Raw genomic sequence first — 12,950 nt, 5'->3', positions numbered from 1 at the left:
TTTTTACAAATCCTCTCTCTGTTCTCTGTTTCTTCTTTAACTTGTAATTAGATGGTTGGGAGGGTTCTGTCCAGCTAATATTTTGATTGCTGGAAGTTGAACTCAGGTGGGCCATCAGGAAAGAGGTTCAGATGTGTGGGGAGGGAGAACAGGCTGAGAAGGAGCACACAGTTTAGGACTCTTGTTGCTTCATGGCTCTCATGGTGAGTAAGAGTGTGTGTGCTGAGTAGATTAGTTGGTTAGGGCTGTGAGGATTAAAGGTTAGCATAGACCCATTTATAGTTATGTAATTAGTTTCAAGTCCACAGATTATGCAGAGCAGACAGAATAGTGTGGATTGAGCAGTGAAAGTCCACTTTTACAAGTAATTCCATTTTTTTGATTGTGGATTTTCTCTAGATCTGTAATCAAAGGTATCCAATAAAGAGAAATATAAATGTTTTTTCTCTTCTGCTCTATTTTGTTTTTTTGTGGTTCACAAAATTCAGGGCCCTAATTATAAATCTGCTATAAAAAGTAGTTTGATGACATAATTTACAGTAATTCTGAACCTGAATGATTATAACTCAGACTTGTGAGGTTTGATGCATCCTTCTCTGGTCTGGGACTGATTTTATGGAGATAATTGAAGATGCGAACCAGGCTGTTTTGGGGGGTCTGTCTATAGAGTCCTTCTGAGATTTGTGATCATACATAAGTTGGGATCATTTTAACCTTTCTTTCAGAATCCCCTTGGTTGCAAGGTTCAATCCTCACATAAGATAAATTCATACTTAAATTGTAATGAGTCCTATGAAGGAAAGCTCAGGGTTTTGTGAGAGAGTAGAAGAAGGGGCCTTGATTTGGCAGGTAGGAATTTCAGGAAGACAATCTGCTGTTTTTGGGAAGCTAGAACTTTCTCGCGGCTCAGAGTGAAGCCGTTTTGTGGTCCTAGGGTTTCCCCGAGGTGTCAGTTTACATCAAAACCTGTAAGGGAGGACACAGGGTTCTTGGAGAGGCTGGGCTGACCACTAATTCCTCCCTCTCCTACTTTCAGCCATTTGTTTTAGACCTTCCTGTCTGCCTCTATTAAACTCCACCTTCCCATCCTCAGTGTCCCTGCCCTGCTCCTGGCTTTCCCGCCTCATTCGTTTTCCTTGCTAATCTTGAACGTAGTTTTTCTCTCTGACTCTATAGTATTTACCATAGAAGCAGACCTGGAAAGATCAATTACTTTGTTTGGTTATCGTGGAATGTTAATTGATTAGTTTCAAACAGAAAAATATTGCATAATTACTGACTATGCTTTTAACTTCAAAAGTTCTTAATCTCAAAAACATGTGATAGAGAGAGGGAGGGAGGGCAGGTGCAGTGTAGGCTGGGGTGATATATAAGCACATCTGGGGAAACAGGAGGAATGCTCTGCAAGTATGGTTGGCTGCTGTCTATGTGTAGCAAGGTATGTGTGCCTCCTGGAGAGAGTATTGGGGAGAGAAGAGGGGAGGTGTACACCTTGCTAGGTGGTTAAAATAGCAAACATTTATGTACATTTCCACCATTTTTCATTTCACATAGAATTACCCATTGCTTTGAAGTGGTTTGAGATAATGCTTTTATCTTAATAAAGATGATTTTGATGATATAGTGCTAACATATAACAATAAAAAGAAGAAAATATAATGATGGATAATCTCACCATCCATAAGTAGTCATTCATACATTTTAAATGTTCTTACTGTAGAGAAGTAACTCATAGAGAAGCTCTTTGGGAAGCAGTTTCATCTTCAGTTGTACCAATGTTAAAATGTCATGTTTTAGGAGGGATGGGTATAGCTCAGTGGTAGATCTCATGCTTAGCATGCACAAGGTCCTGGGTTTAATCCCCAGGTCCTCCATTTTTAAAAATGTCATATCTTTAACTTACTTTTACTTTATTTTTTTTTAAAGTTGGCTTCTTATAGGTGGCATTTTAAAAATTAAATTATTTGATTTTGTTAACTATTTTAATTTTTGTTTTTTTTTCAAGTCCAGAAACTTGTCAGATCTCTTATTAATTCTTCAGTTGATTTAATTCTTAAGTAAATTATTTAAATTTCATTTAGAATTTTTTACTTGATAGTGTAGTTGTGAGTTAAGAGAAGATGCTGGATAAGTGTGAGAGGCGACTGACAAAGAGGAGAAATGTGAAAAAAGCTTTTTAAAAAAATTCAAATATATGCTGAGTCCCCTATTATTCAGAGATGTACTTTAATATTGGTTTAGGCATTCAAGGAAGTAAATATTTTTTTTAAACTTATAATGAAATTGATACTTTTCATTTTAAAAAACACATGTGGATTTGTATATATTACGTCATTTAATTAACACAACAACCTGGCATGGAAGTTGACACTCACATAATTGATGGAAACACTAGGACTTTCAGAGATTAACTCCCGAGTTTACAAACTTACATGAGGGCCAATTTAGGACTGAGACTTGAGACTCTTTAACTCCAAGTCTTGTGTGCTCTTTATGCTGCAACACAGGTAAGAATCAGACCACGAAAGACACGAATCATTTGAAGTGGTGTCCCTGTCATACACACAAACTTCCCAAAGTAGTTGTAGATCAGATTCTCCTTCCCAGGAAAAGGAACTTGCAATTAGAGTGTTTCTCCCCTAGAGGGCACCACTCTGAATTCACCGTTCTGCAGTAGAGCCGAAGGAGATTAAATATTAAATGTAAAATGTTGAATGCTTTGTGCTCTCTTTCATCAGCTTTATAGTACATGGTTGAAACCCTAAAGCTGTGGGCATAAAATGCAATGAAAAACACTTTAAATCCAAGTGGAAAAAATTAAAGTTTTGCTTTTCCCTACTTGGGAATGCTTTCCCTGTGATGTATGTTGTAAATTGTGGCACCAATTAGAACATGCTGTTTCACTCCTAAGCAAAGCCTTTCCTTGTCTCTGATGTTTGCTGGATTGGCAGGCAGATGGAAAATACCAGTTCTATTTTTTAACCACATTCTTTCTGTTGACCTCACAGACTCTAGGCAAATTGATATACCTTGAATGCGTCAGTGGTTCTCATTTGCTAGGGTTGATGCAAATTAAAGCATGAAACAATTTATAGAAATCCCCTGAGGCACAGAAAATCAAAACTGGAAAGGGCAAATTCCTCATTTTATAGATAATAAAACTGAGTCTCTGAGTGGGAAATGACATGCTCTTAATTACTCAGCTAGCCTGAACCAGAGGCTGACCTGGAATCCAGGTCTTAGGTTTGCAGGGTGTCCCACCCTGTTCGTGAGCCTGTGCGTAAGTGTTTTGGGGACACTGGTTACAGAATCCTTAGGTGCACTGATTCTGTCAGAATATGTCCTTTAACTCTTCCCCTTCTCATTTGCTTTCCTACCTGGGAAACTCCCTTTCTGGCTCTTCCTTGCTAAAATTAAGTTTCTTTGTGGTAAAAGAGACTGGAAGCTGAGGAAGATTCTTCAGGAAGGAACTTAGCCTTAGCTTCATGAAGCAAAAAGAGATGTAGCATTTTCAGTTATAGCAGCAGAGGCCTGCACAACATAGTGAATCAAAAAGATTCTAAAAGATTACACCTCCAAGAAAAAAATAGTATAAATATATCCATGCATATATACACATGTATCTGGGGGAACAGCCACTAGGCTCCTGATGTGACTTGCCCTATATTTCTCGTCCCCTGGGGAACCACGCAAGTGTTGTGCAACCTCCTTTCTCACCTCTGCTTACCATGCTGCGTTGTCTCTGAACATTTGTATTCCACCTCCTTCTTTTATTTGTGGTAATTTATACGTAACAGCTACTAACAAACTAAGGGAAAATGATAGAGGATCCTATTTAAATGACAAATGCAAGGCTGTTAGCACAAGCAAGTTCCCTGAAAGTGGCAGAGCATTCTCAGCTGAAAGTTTAAAGTAGGAGATATTCAATAATAAGGATTTTTAAAGCATAAGAAACTGGGACTTCATCTCATTCTGGATTCCTCATGAATACAGCTTAGAGATTTATTCAGTTACATTTTTGAACTCATATACCAGAACTTCCCCCACCCCAAACTGCTCCCCCGACCCCACCATGTATAAGAGATGGCGAGGTTTTTCTGGTTTTCCCAAAGTGCAGAAATTTGCAGCAACTTTGGCGGGTTATTCATTAATATACTCATTCAACATGGATTTATACATAGCTACCAGAGAACAGAACCTGGCTAGGTGTTGTAGCTGGAGATACACAGATGGTCAGCAGTACACTCTTGTCCTCCATCACCTCGCGTTGAGGGAAGGGTGTTTTTCTGGGAAACTGACAGGTACACAAATGTGCCTGTGGTGTGTTATGTGCTATAATTTAGAAGCACATGTTAAGTACTTTGGGAGTAGAGTGAGAGAAAACTTAACACTTCAGACAGCAAGTGAAGCAGTCTTCCTGGAGAGGATGGGCCCAGCACTGGCAGAGACCCCGGCGTGAAGGAGGTGGGCAATGGCACTCAGGAAGAGGGGCAGCATAGGCAACTCAAAGTATAGCGTTTCTTTGAGTCTGGCATTTGCAGTCGTGTGTAGTCCCTAGGAGGAGGGTTCTGATGGGCCATGGTTTCGTAAGAGAGAATTTTTGGCCAGGCACCACTGATGCCCTTCAGGAAGCTAACCAAGCAGGTAGACAAAAATTCACTTTATTGTTAACCTGTGTCACGTCCCCTTTGAAAAATATTTATTAGCCTCTTATAATTTAGATATTGTTATTATTATGTCATTTTGTTTTAATTATAAATACGTATAAAGTGGCAGGGGATCATTCTGTCTGGTCAAGTAATAAATATATCATTGTTATATCTGTGGTGTGACATCCAGACAAATTTTCAGTTGACAGAAAATCTACCTTAATATTCTGTTGGATATCTGCCTTATGTAATGTCTGGACTGGCTGAAGGTAGAAAAATGTAAGAGAAAGGAAAGCTCAACAAAACTTAAATGTCCCATGAATGTACTTTCATCATCAGCTGTGATGAAACATCAAAACTAAAGTGTTTCTCATGTGATAAGGATCTTGAGCACAGAAGGGCGAGGTCAAGAAAATGTAGAACTCTTTTTACATCAGTCAGTTTTAAAGGCATGTCTGTGTTGAGGCTCCCTGAAGGTTGTTATTTCATGTCAAAGCAGAGGAAGACACATACTTTTGGAGAACCTTTGGTGAAATACCATGACCTAAACCTTGGTTTGTGACTGGCAACCCAAGAAGTAGAAATGTATTTGATTGCCTATTAAACAGAAGTCTGCTTATGGTTTCTTTTTCGTTATTTTGTTTGTTTTTTGTTTACTGAAGGTAGTTTAACCACATACTAGACCGTTTTTGGTGCCACAGCTGCCCTGAAGTGAGACTTGTTCTTGACGTAATCACATTGATCAAAGAGGAAATAACTTTTGCTGTGGGCTCTGATGCTAATTAATGTCTGTATGCTGTTTGAAATCATCTGGGGACCCTCCAAGAGCATGCATTGTGCTCTTTCGGAGACATTGGCCCTATCTGCACGTTTGCATTTTATACCAGTCCAATCTGAGAATCTTAAGGATTCCGAATGTCTATGCTGGATCCTTGTCTTAGAGCTGCCCCAAAATGCACATCAGAGGACAATTTTATAGTGAGGTCTTTTTCAGATATCAGTATCAGACTGATCTTTTCATCAAGGGTTGTGAAATTTCTAATGTTGATTCTTGTCAGCTCTGTCTACCTACCTACCTGTCTATCTACCTGTCTATCTGTCTACGTATCTATCTATCTATCTATCTATCTATCTATCTATCTATCTATCTATCTATCTATCTATCTATCTATCAGTCATCTATCAAATCATACAGTTTTGTTATTTGGTGTGTGAATTGGCTTGCAAGGTTTCCATTATCTTCCTATATGTTGTTTCTACCCTTTCTACTTACCATATTCCTTGGCCATTGACGCTTAAGGCTAGATCTATGACTTTTTAAAAATTATCTGATTTCTTATTCCTTTGTTTAAAATATGACATTGTGTGAGTAATTTGCTTCTAGGCAGATTTAAAATATTTGACATTTAATGTATGTAAAGCACTTTAAAAACTATAGTTTTATACCATTGCATTATTGGTTTTACTAATACTTTTCCAGCAAGAAAGGAAAAAAAGATATAAATATGACCATTTAATTGAATCTTTAAATGCCTCTGAATGACTTCTCCTTATTTCACTATTTGCACCTCATATTCCTATCACTACAGATAATTTTTGCAATAAAACTATGAAATTTAAGTGTTTGACATTTGAAGAATTAATATTTAAATAATCAAAATAATAGAATTCACAGAATAGATTTAGTAAGAGTTTTAGGTTATTATAAAGGTTTCCGTTACATGGTGCATCCTGATTTTGTCCCTTCTTAGGGGCCAAGAATTGGTTAGTGCCCTGTAAGTGACTACGACTACATGTTTTTTAGGAAGGAAGCAGGTTACAATTGATTCATTTTGGGGGTGGACATCATATTGTATTTTGAGTATTGTTATTCTAGTTTGTGTGCACTGTACAGAATGCTAGGTAGATGTAAAATGCATTGAAAAATAGTAGGAAAGACTTAAAATAGTTGAACGCTTGCCAATACTTTCTATCATGGAAGAGTAATGCATACTTTATATTTTTCACTGGGGCCTTGCAGAATGAAAGCATTTGTTTGTTTGTTTGTTTACATATATGCAAGTCAACATTGCTTGAGAAAAACATCTCTCTCTCTCTCTCTTTTTCCCTCCTTTTCTCCCATGGTGGAATGTTTTGTAAGGTGGTGAAACAGTTGGTCTATGGAGACTTTTGCCAGCAAATTGACCCATTATTTATAAAAGTTGGAAAAATAACATATGTCCATAGCAGGTACATTCAGGCTTTATTTCTGTAGCTAGCATACCTAAGTCAGCTGTTCTGTCCTTAATTTTTATTCCACCTATCATGACAGACAGTGACCAAATAATGAAGCAGATAACTGCCCAGTTTGTCTGAATCTGCTTTTACAATGACAGGGATAACTCTCTTAGGTATGTCATGGTTTAGCTTTCCCCATAACCGCCAAGAGCAAATCAAATCCTCCTTATTTCAATCCAAATGATGTTGCAAGAATCAGTGATTATTTCAGTTAAGAAAATGAATTGCCTGTGACTCAGGGCTGCCACTCCTTACCTGTCATTCTAGCATAATTTAGCTGTCCCTCCATGGATTGTCATGAAATCAAAGAGAAGACAAATGTAACTAAGATTAAGTGTAGATGATTTGGAAAATGATCCAAGGTAGGTAGGTTCAGTTACTTCGGATCATGCTGATACCACCTGGCCCCATACTGGACACACAGGGTAGTGATTTTGATTTGCTCCTCCAAGGATTTGGGGAATGTTAGAGAATGGTAAGATTTCATCCATTTTGAATGATGACATCCACGTGAATGCCGAGGAAGTGCAATAGAGTGAAAAAGTCTTTGCAAGGTTGTCTTGTTCATGCTTCCATTTCAGGGTTTCTGGCATTTCAGAGCTCTCTAGCGAGAGTCATCCCTCTGGAATCATTTTGGAAGGACTACCAACTAATCTAGAATAATCAAGTTACCATTCCTCCTTTGAATATGTAATGAGAAACTGATAATCTAAGGATATTTTTCCTTTCTACTCTTTTAATTTCTAGCTTTGCTCTCCTGAGATGGATACTTACTTGAGAAAGATGAAGTTATCTCAAACGAGGGTGCCTGGCAGTAGCTTCAATTATTCAACTTAAAGTAATATAGCACACTTACATAGACATTGTGTCTCTCCAGAAAGAGGAGCACAAGAAAAAGTAAATAGTACAGCAAGAAATAACACCCCTACCATTTTAACTGAGACTCCTGCCCAGTTCCCTGGTTAATCCACCTCTCTAGGCTGTGCTCCAACTTCTCGTAAATTAATTTCCACATCCATGTCCAGCAGAGGACTGCTCAAGCTGATTCTATTTTTAAACTAATGGTGGGTAGCAGTAGGCATGGGAAAGAGGAGTAAAGGAAGAGGTGTGGGCAAGTTCACTGATAGAATTTTCTGTACAAGATGGAAAGGCTGTCCGTACGGCTCACTCCAGGGCATTTTCTCAGAAGTAAAGAGGTTATGTGCCTCCTCTCAGCTCAGCATGCTCACTGTCCCTGGGAGGTAGATTTCCCCAAACATTTCTCTGGGAAGGGCATGCCCTGGTAGGAGGGGGCAAGACGGGGAGCTTGCTTTTGAGCAATTGGAGCCCACTTCTCTCTTGCAGCTGCAGGAGTATCAGCCACTTAGTCAAATGCTGGCGCCTCCTAGGGTGGGTTTCTCTGTTCCCTCCTGCCTGCCGTGAAGTTGGAGTGGCTTCCAGTGGGCTGAGGTTGACTCTCTGACAGACTCTTGTGGGCCTCCTGGAAACTGAGGTGAATTCCAGCTTCTGCCCTCCCCTTGCTGGCCACCGTCATTGCCCAGGGGAATGTCTTCCTCAGTAACACACTTATTAAATGTATCTTGGCCTGAGTCTGGGGGAGTATAGAAGTAGACTTTCATTGCTAGAGTCATGGTGTCACCACAGGGCAGTTCAGCAGCCCTTCCCTTCCTAGTGCGGTCCTGCTCCCTGGAACAGCACATTCTCTTATCCTGTGGCTCTAGGTCTCTGGTCCCTCAGGGTTCTGGTGGTGGCAGAGGTCAGCCTGCCCAGTTAAACTCATGCACATAGTCCAAGTACCCATCACTGATTCTCTATTAAACAGAGTTCCCTCCTTAATAGGGTATGAATCCTGACTCAGCAACCTCTCGTCACTCTTCGTCATAAATGTCTCTTGGAGCATATGGTCGTGGCTTTGCAGATCTATTTTTCTAGAGTCCTGTTTTACAACCACTCTCCTTTTTTTTCCCAAAGAAACCCATAAAAAGAAGTTTGATCAGCCTTACACTTCCACCAGTAAGTATCCCAATAGCTAGTGGCATAGGCACAACAAGATACAGGTTTATGCATAATTCGTAGCATCCCAGTTGTAATGCCACCTCCAGTTCCACCAGTTATGGTTGAGTAGTTGGGAATCTATGTTCTAGAGCAATATTTCTCAAAGTTTAGCATGATAATGAATCACCCGAGGGATCTTATTAAAATGCAGATTATGATTCAATAAGTTTAAGATTTCACCTTTCACGCAAGGTCCCAGATAGTGCCAGTGCTGATAGTCTGTGGACCACGCTCTGATAGCAGGTCTAGAGGGTGATAAAGTCACATACCTAAGCTGGCCTCTCTAGCTTTTAGGATAGATTCATGTCTTGACATTTCCATCTCTGTGTATTCAGTGTTTTGACATCTTCGAAACTGTCACTCATTTTGCACTTGTCCCCGCATCCTGTAGGGCAGCCCTCATGATAGGAACCTTCTTATCATCACTATCTGTATTCATTATCCAGAAGAAAAGACCCACACAAGCTATCCTGTCATGAACTTTTATCTCCATTTTACCATCTGCTCCTTCTCCTTTTATTTTTCCATTCAGTCAAGACCTTTCCCCTTGTGCTTTCTGTAAGCATTAAATTATTATTCAAGAACGGGTCCAGTAACTGGCATGTAGAAGAGGCTCAGTAAATCTTTGTATGAATTGAATTATCTTCCCCAGGTGGCCCTTCTGTCTAGGTCTCTGCATGGGACAGGACCTCCCTAGTTAAGCCGTGTTCCTGGAGGCCACTGATGGCTGAGCAGCAGGGTCTGGAGTGAGTGGTGTGGACATTCTGCCAGCTCCCTGTGGCTCTGTCCTAACTGTTCCTTTTCCATCCTCATGCCTTGGTCATTTGAGATTCATGCCACCTCAATGCTGCCCCATAGCCTTTCTTACTATCCATCATTTTCTGCATTGCTTATTAAAATCAAACTGTGATTCACTCTCTGTCTTTACACTCAGTCTCTTGCCATCATCATGCATGAGGTGACAAATCCAGTCATCCAGACTCAGAGATGATTAAACTCCTCAACTCCAGCAACTTCACCTGCATTCTGCTTCAGCCGCTCACCTGTAGGGCTGCAGCTTCACTTAGGGAATGTTAGCTTGGAATCACACGGTTGATTTTGCAGATTACAAAGTAATACAAGCTCATAGTTCTAAAGTGAAAGCTGATCCTTATAGATTAGAAAGTAATAATTTCTATATAATTACAGTGAGATGTAATTAACAGTTAAAAACACATCCTTCTAGACTGTTTCATAGATTATTTATATATCTAAATTGAAACATATTAAATATATAGTATAGCATAGCATTTTGTACATACATCTCAATCTCGTTTTCACTTAGTAATATATAATTGCATATTAATACATAATGATACATTCATCCTTTTAAGCAGTTACCTAGTATTTCACTTTATGAATAAGCTGTGGTTTATTTATTCCAGTTCCCTCTCAGTAGGCATTTAAGTTGTCTGTACTACAGTAACAATCAAAGCTTCCTCAGTCTTTTGTTTGTTTGTTTGTTTACTTCTTTATACTCTTTCCTAATCTCCTTAGAATATTTTCCTAGAAGTAAAGTTACTGGGTCAAAAAAATGTACACTATATTAGATTGTACTTTGGAACGTTGAAAACTTTATTCTCCATTTTACCACCCCCATCATCAATAAATATTACTCATCTTAATTTTTACCAATCCATTAGACAATATCATTAATTTGTACTTATCTGACTAGATCTGAAGTTTTACATATTTTCATACATGTATTGGTCTTTGGAATATACAGGTGTTTGACTAAAACCTTCACAGCTTCCTTTACGTAAATAACAAGAGCTTGGGCTGTTTGGCCCCTTGCTTCGGGCTCTGAGAGTATAATAACTCTTTGGCCTTTGTAGGTAAGTCCAGCTTCTGGAATTTTAAATGCATAGTATATAAAATGCAGGCTAAAGTAAAACTGTCATGTCTGTGACTTTATGACATCTAACCCATTATAAAGGTACTTAAAAGCCAAATGTCTTTGTATATAAATATTTAATGACTCTCTTATTCCTCACTTTCTGATTCTCTCTCAATGCTGCATTTAGATTTATATTTTAATCAGAGCGAGTCAACATTTAATTTTCACTGCTTTAACTATTGTGCTCAGTGAAGCAGAGAATCCATCCATCTTAACAAATACAGAGAAACACAGAGAGCAAATAAAAGGACCTCAGACGTGCTTGTGTACCCTCTCAGAACAAACATATCAGCTCGGAGTTTCTCAAGTGCCTAGTGTCTTGTCCTAAGGGCTGGTTAGATGCAGAGAATCACCTCAAAAGATCATCCCTTCCTCATAAGATCATTTCTTTTTCTCTTCCAGTTGTTGCTGTGATTGTTGTTATTCTGTTGTCCACACATTCTTTATTAGTCCGTCAGTCACCTCCTCCTCTTAAATTTCCCCTGCACATACAAATCAGAGTTCAACACTAAGTTCATCAATCTCAAGCAAGAGTTTGGATTTGATGATAACTCCACTTTATTTTTTTGGTCTTTTCTTTTTCTCTCAGTGCTCTCCCCGCTTCCCTTTCTTTCCTTCTTCTGTTTTCCTTCTTAATCCTATGGGCAAATTCTGTGGATGTCTGGCCTTAAATTATTTCCCTTTATTAATGATGTGAACAAGGAAGCAAGGCATTCGGCTCTAAAACGTATTTGAAAGCAACACCATCTAGCTTTTGGCTGAGAATAGTGAAGTATTAAACCACCTATTCTAATATTAAGGCTTTTCTTACTTACCCAGGCTAATTGTAGTACTCCTCCTTAACAAGAGCACTGCATTTTAGGCAGGTTGGTGTGTTGTAATATACTACACTATTTGACTTTTTTTTTAATTTAAATTTTGGCATCATTGCATCAATACATATGCTGTCTTTCTCCCCCTGCTCCCTCCTGCTTCCGTCTGCCCTTTTTCTTTGCCTCTTCACATATTTTCTATCATCAAAGTTCAGTTGAATTCTACCTTCTCCATTTTCTAATGGACATCCATCTTATTTCTCACCTAATGGTAGGATTCCTACTGTGATATCTCTATAATTTGATCATGCATCCTTTGCACAATTACTTCCAATGACAAGTTACATGGTACATCAAGAAATAGTTCAGGCCATCATGAACTAGCTGTTGTATTTGACTTCTGTCTTATTTTAAGATATTTCTACCTCTTTGTAACTTACACTGATCTTACATTTTTTAAGACAGTACACTTTCTGTTACTCTTCCTCTTGTAGATTGCAATGCTTCAAATATTTGGAAACTATTGTGACTCTCTTCACTTTAGTCTTCTAATCCATGACATATTTTGGAGAATGTCTCATCAAATTGTTTGTCTTTCACAGGTATCCTCTTTATAATCTCCATTCATAACTGAATATCATATTTCAGATATTATCTGCCCAGCATAAAACTCAGTGAGGCTATGATTTGCAATGTTCTGGATGTTTACTTCTCTTCATGTGGTCTAATATTGCATGAAAGTTTTAGTAACTATTTGACAATCTGGCTTGATCACTTTATAATATATTATATATTTCTTACTTCTGAAGTTCCCCAGTGCTCCTTTTCTGTCAATAGCTTCTCTACCTCTGACCCTAGGAGACCACTGATTTTCTTTATGTCACTATAGATTAGTTTGTATTTTCTAGAGTTTCATATAAATGAAATCATATACACCTATATCATCCATTACAAAGGATTTTTCTTCTTTGGAGAAAAAAATACATACATATTTTTAAAGGAAGCCAGATTATCCTAAACTGAGTTTGCAAAATTGAATTTTTAAACTTGACTTCAAGAGATTTGCCCCTTTAAATTTCATCTTGCTGGTTTCAGTTCAGCATTCCCATATGTCAAAATGATTTTGAATCCCGAATCTGTCATGCAAAGTATTAGCTAGCTGTCCTTTCTAGCTGTAAGGTTTCTGTAGGTTTAATCAATAAATTTTAGTACATCATTGCA

This window comes from Camelus dromedarius, chromosome 7 (assembly GCF_036321535.1).
Source record: "Camelus dromedarius isolate mCamDro1 chromosome 7, mCamDro1.pat, whole genome shotgun sequence".
Lineage (NCBI taxonomy): Eukaryota > Metazoa > Chordata > Mammalia > Artiodactyla > Camelidae > Camelus > Camelus dromedarius.
Note: the sequence above shows the minus strand (reverse complement) of the source record.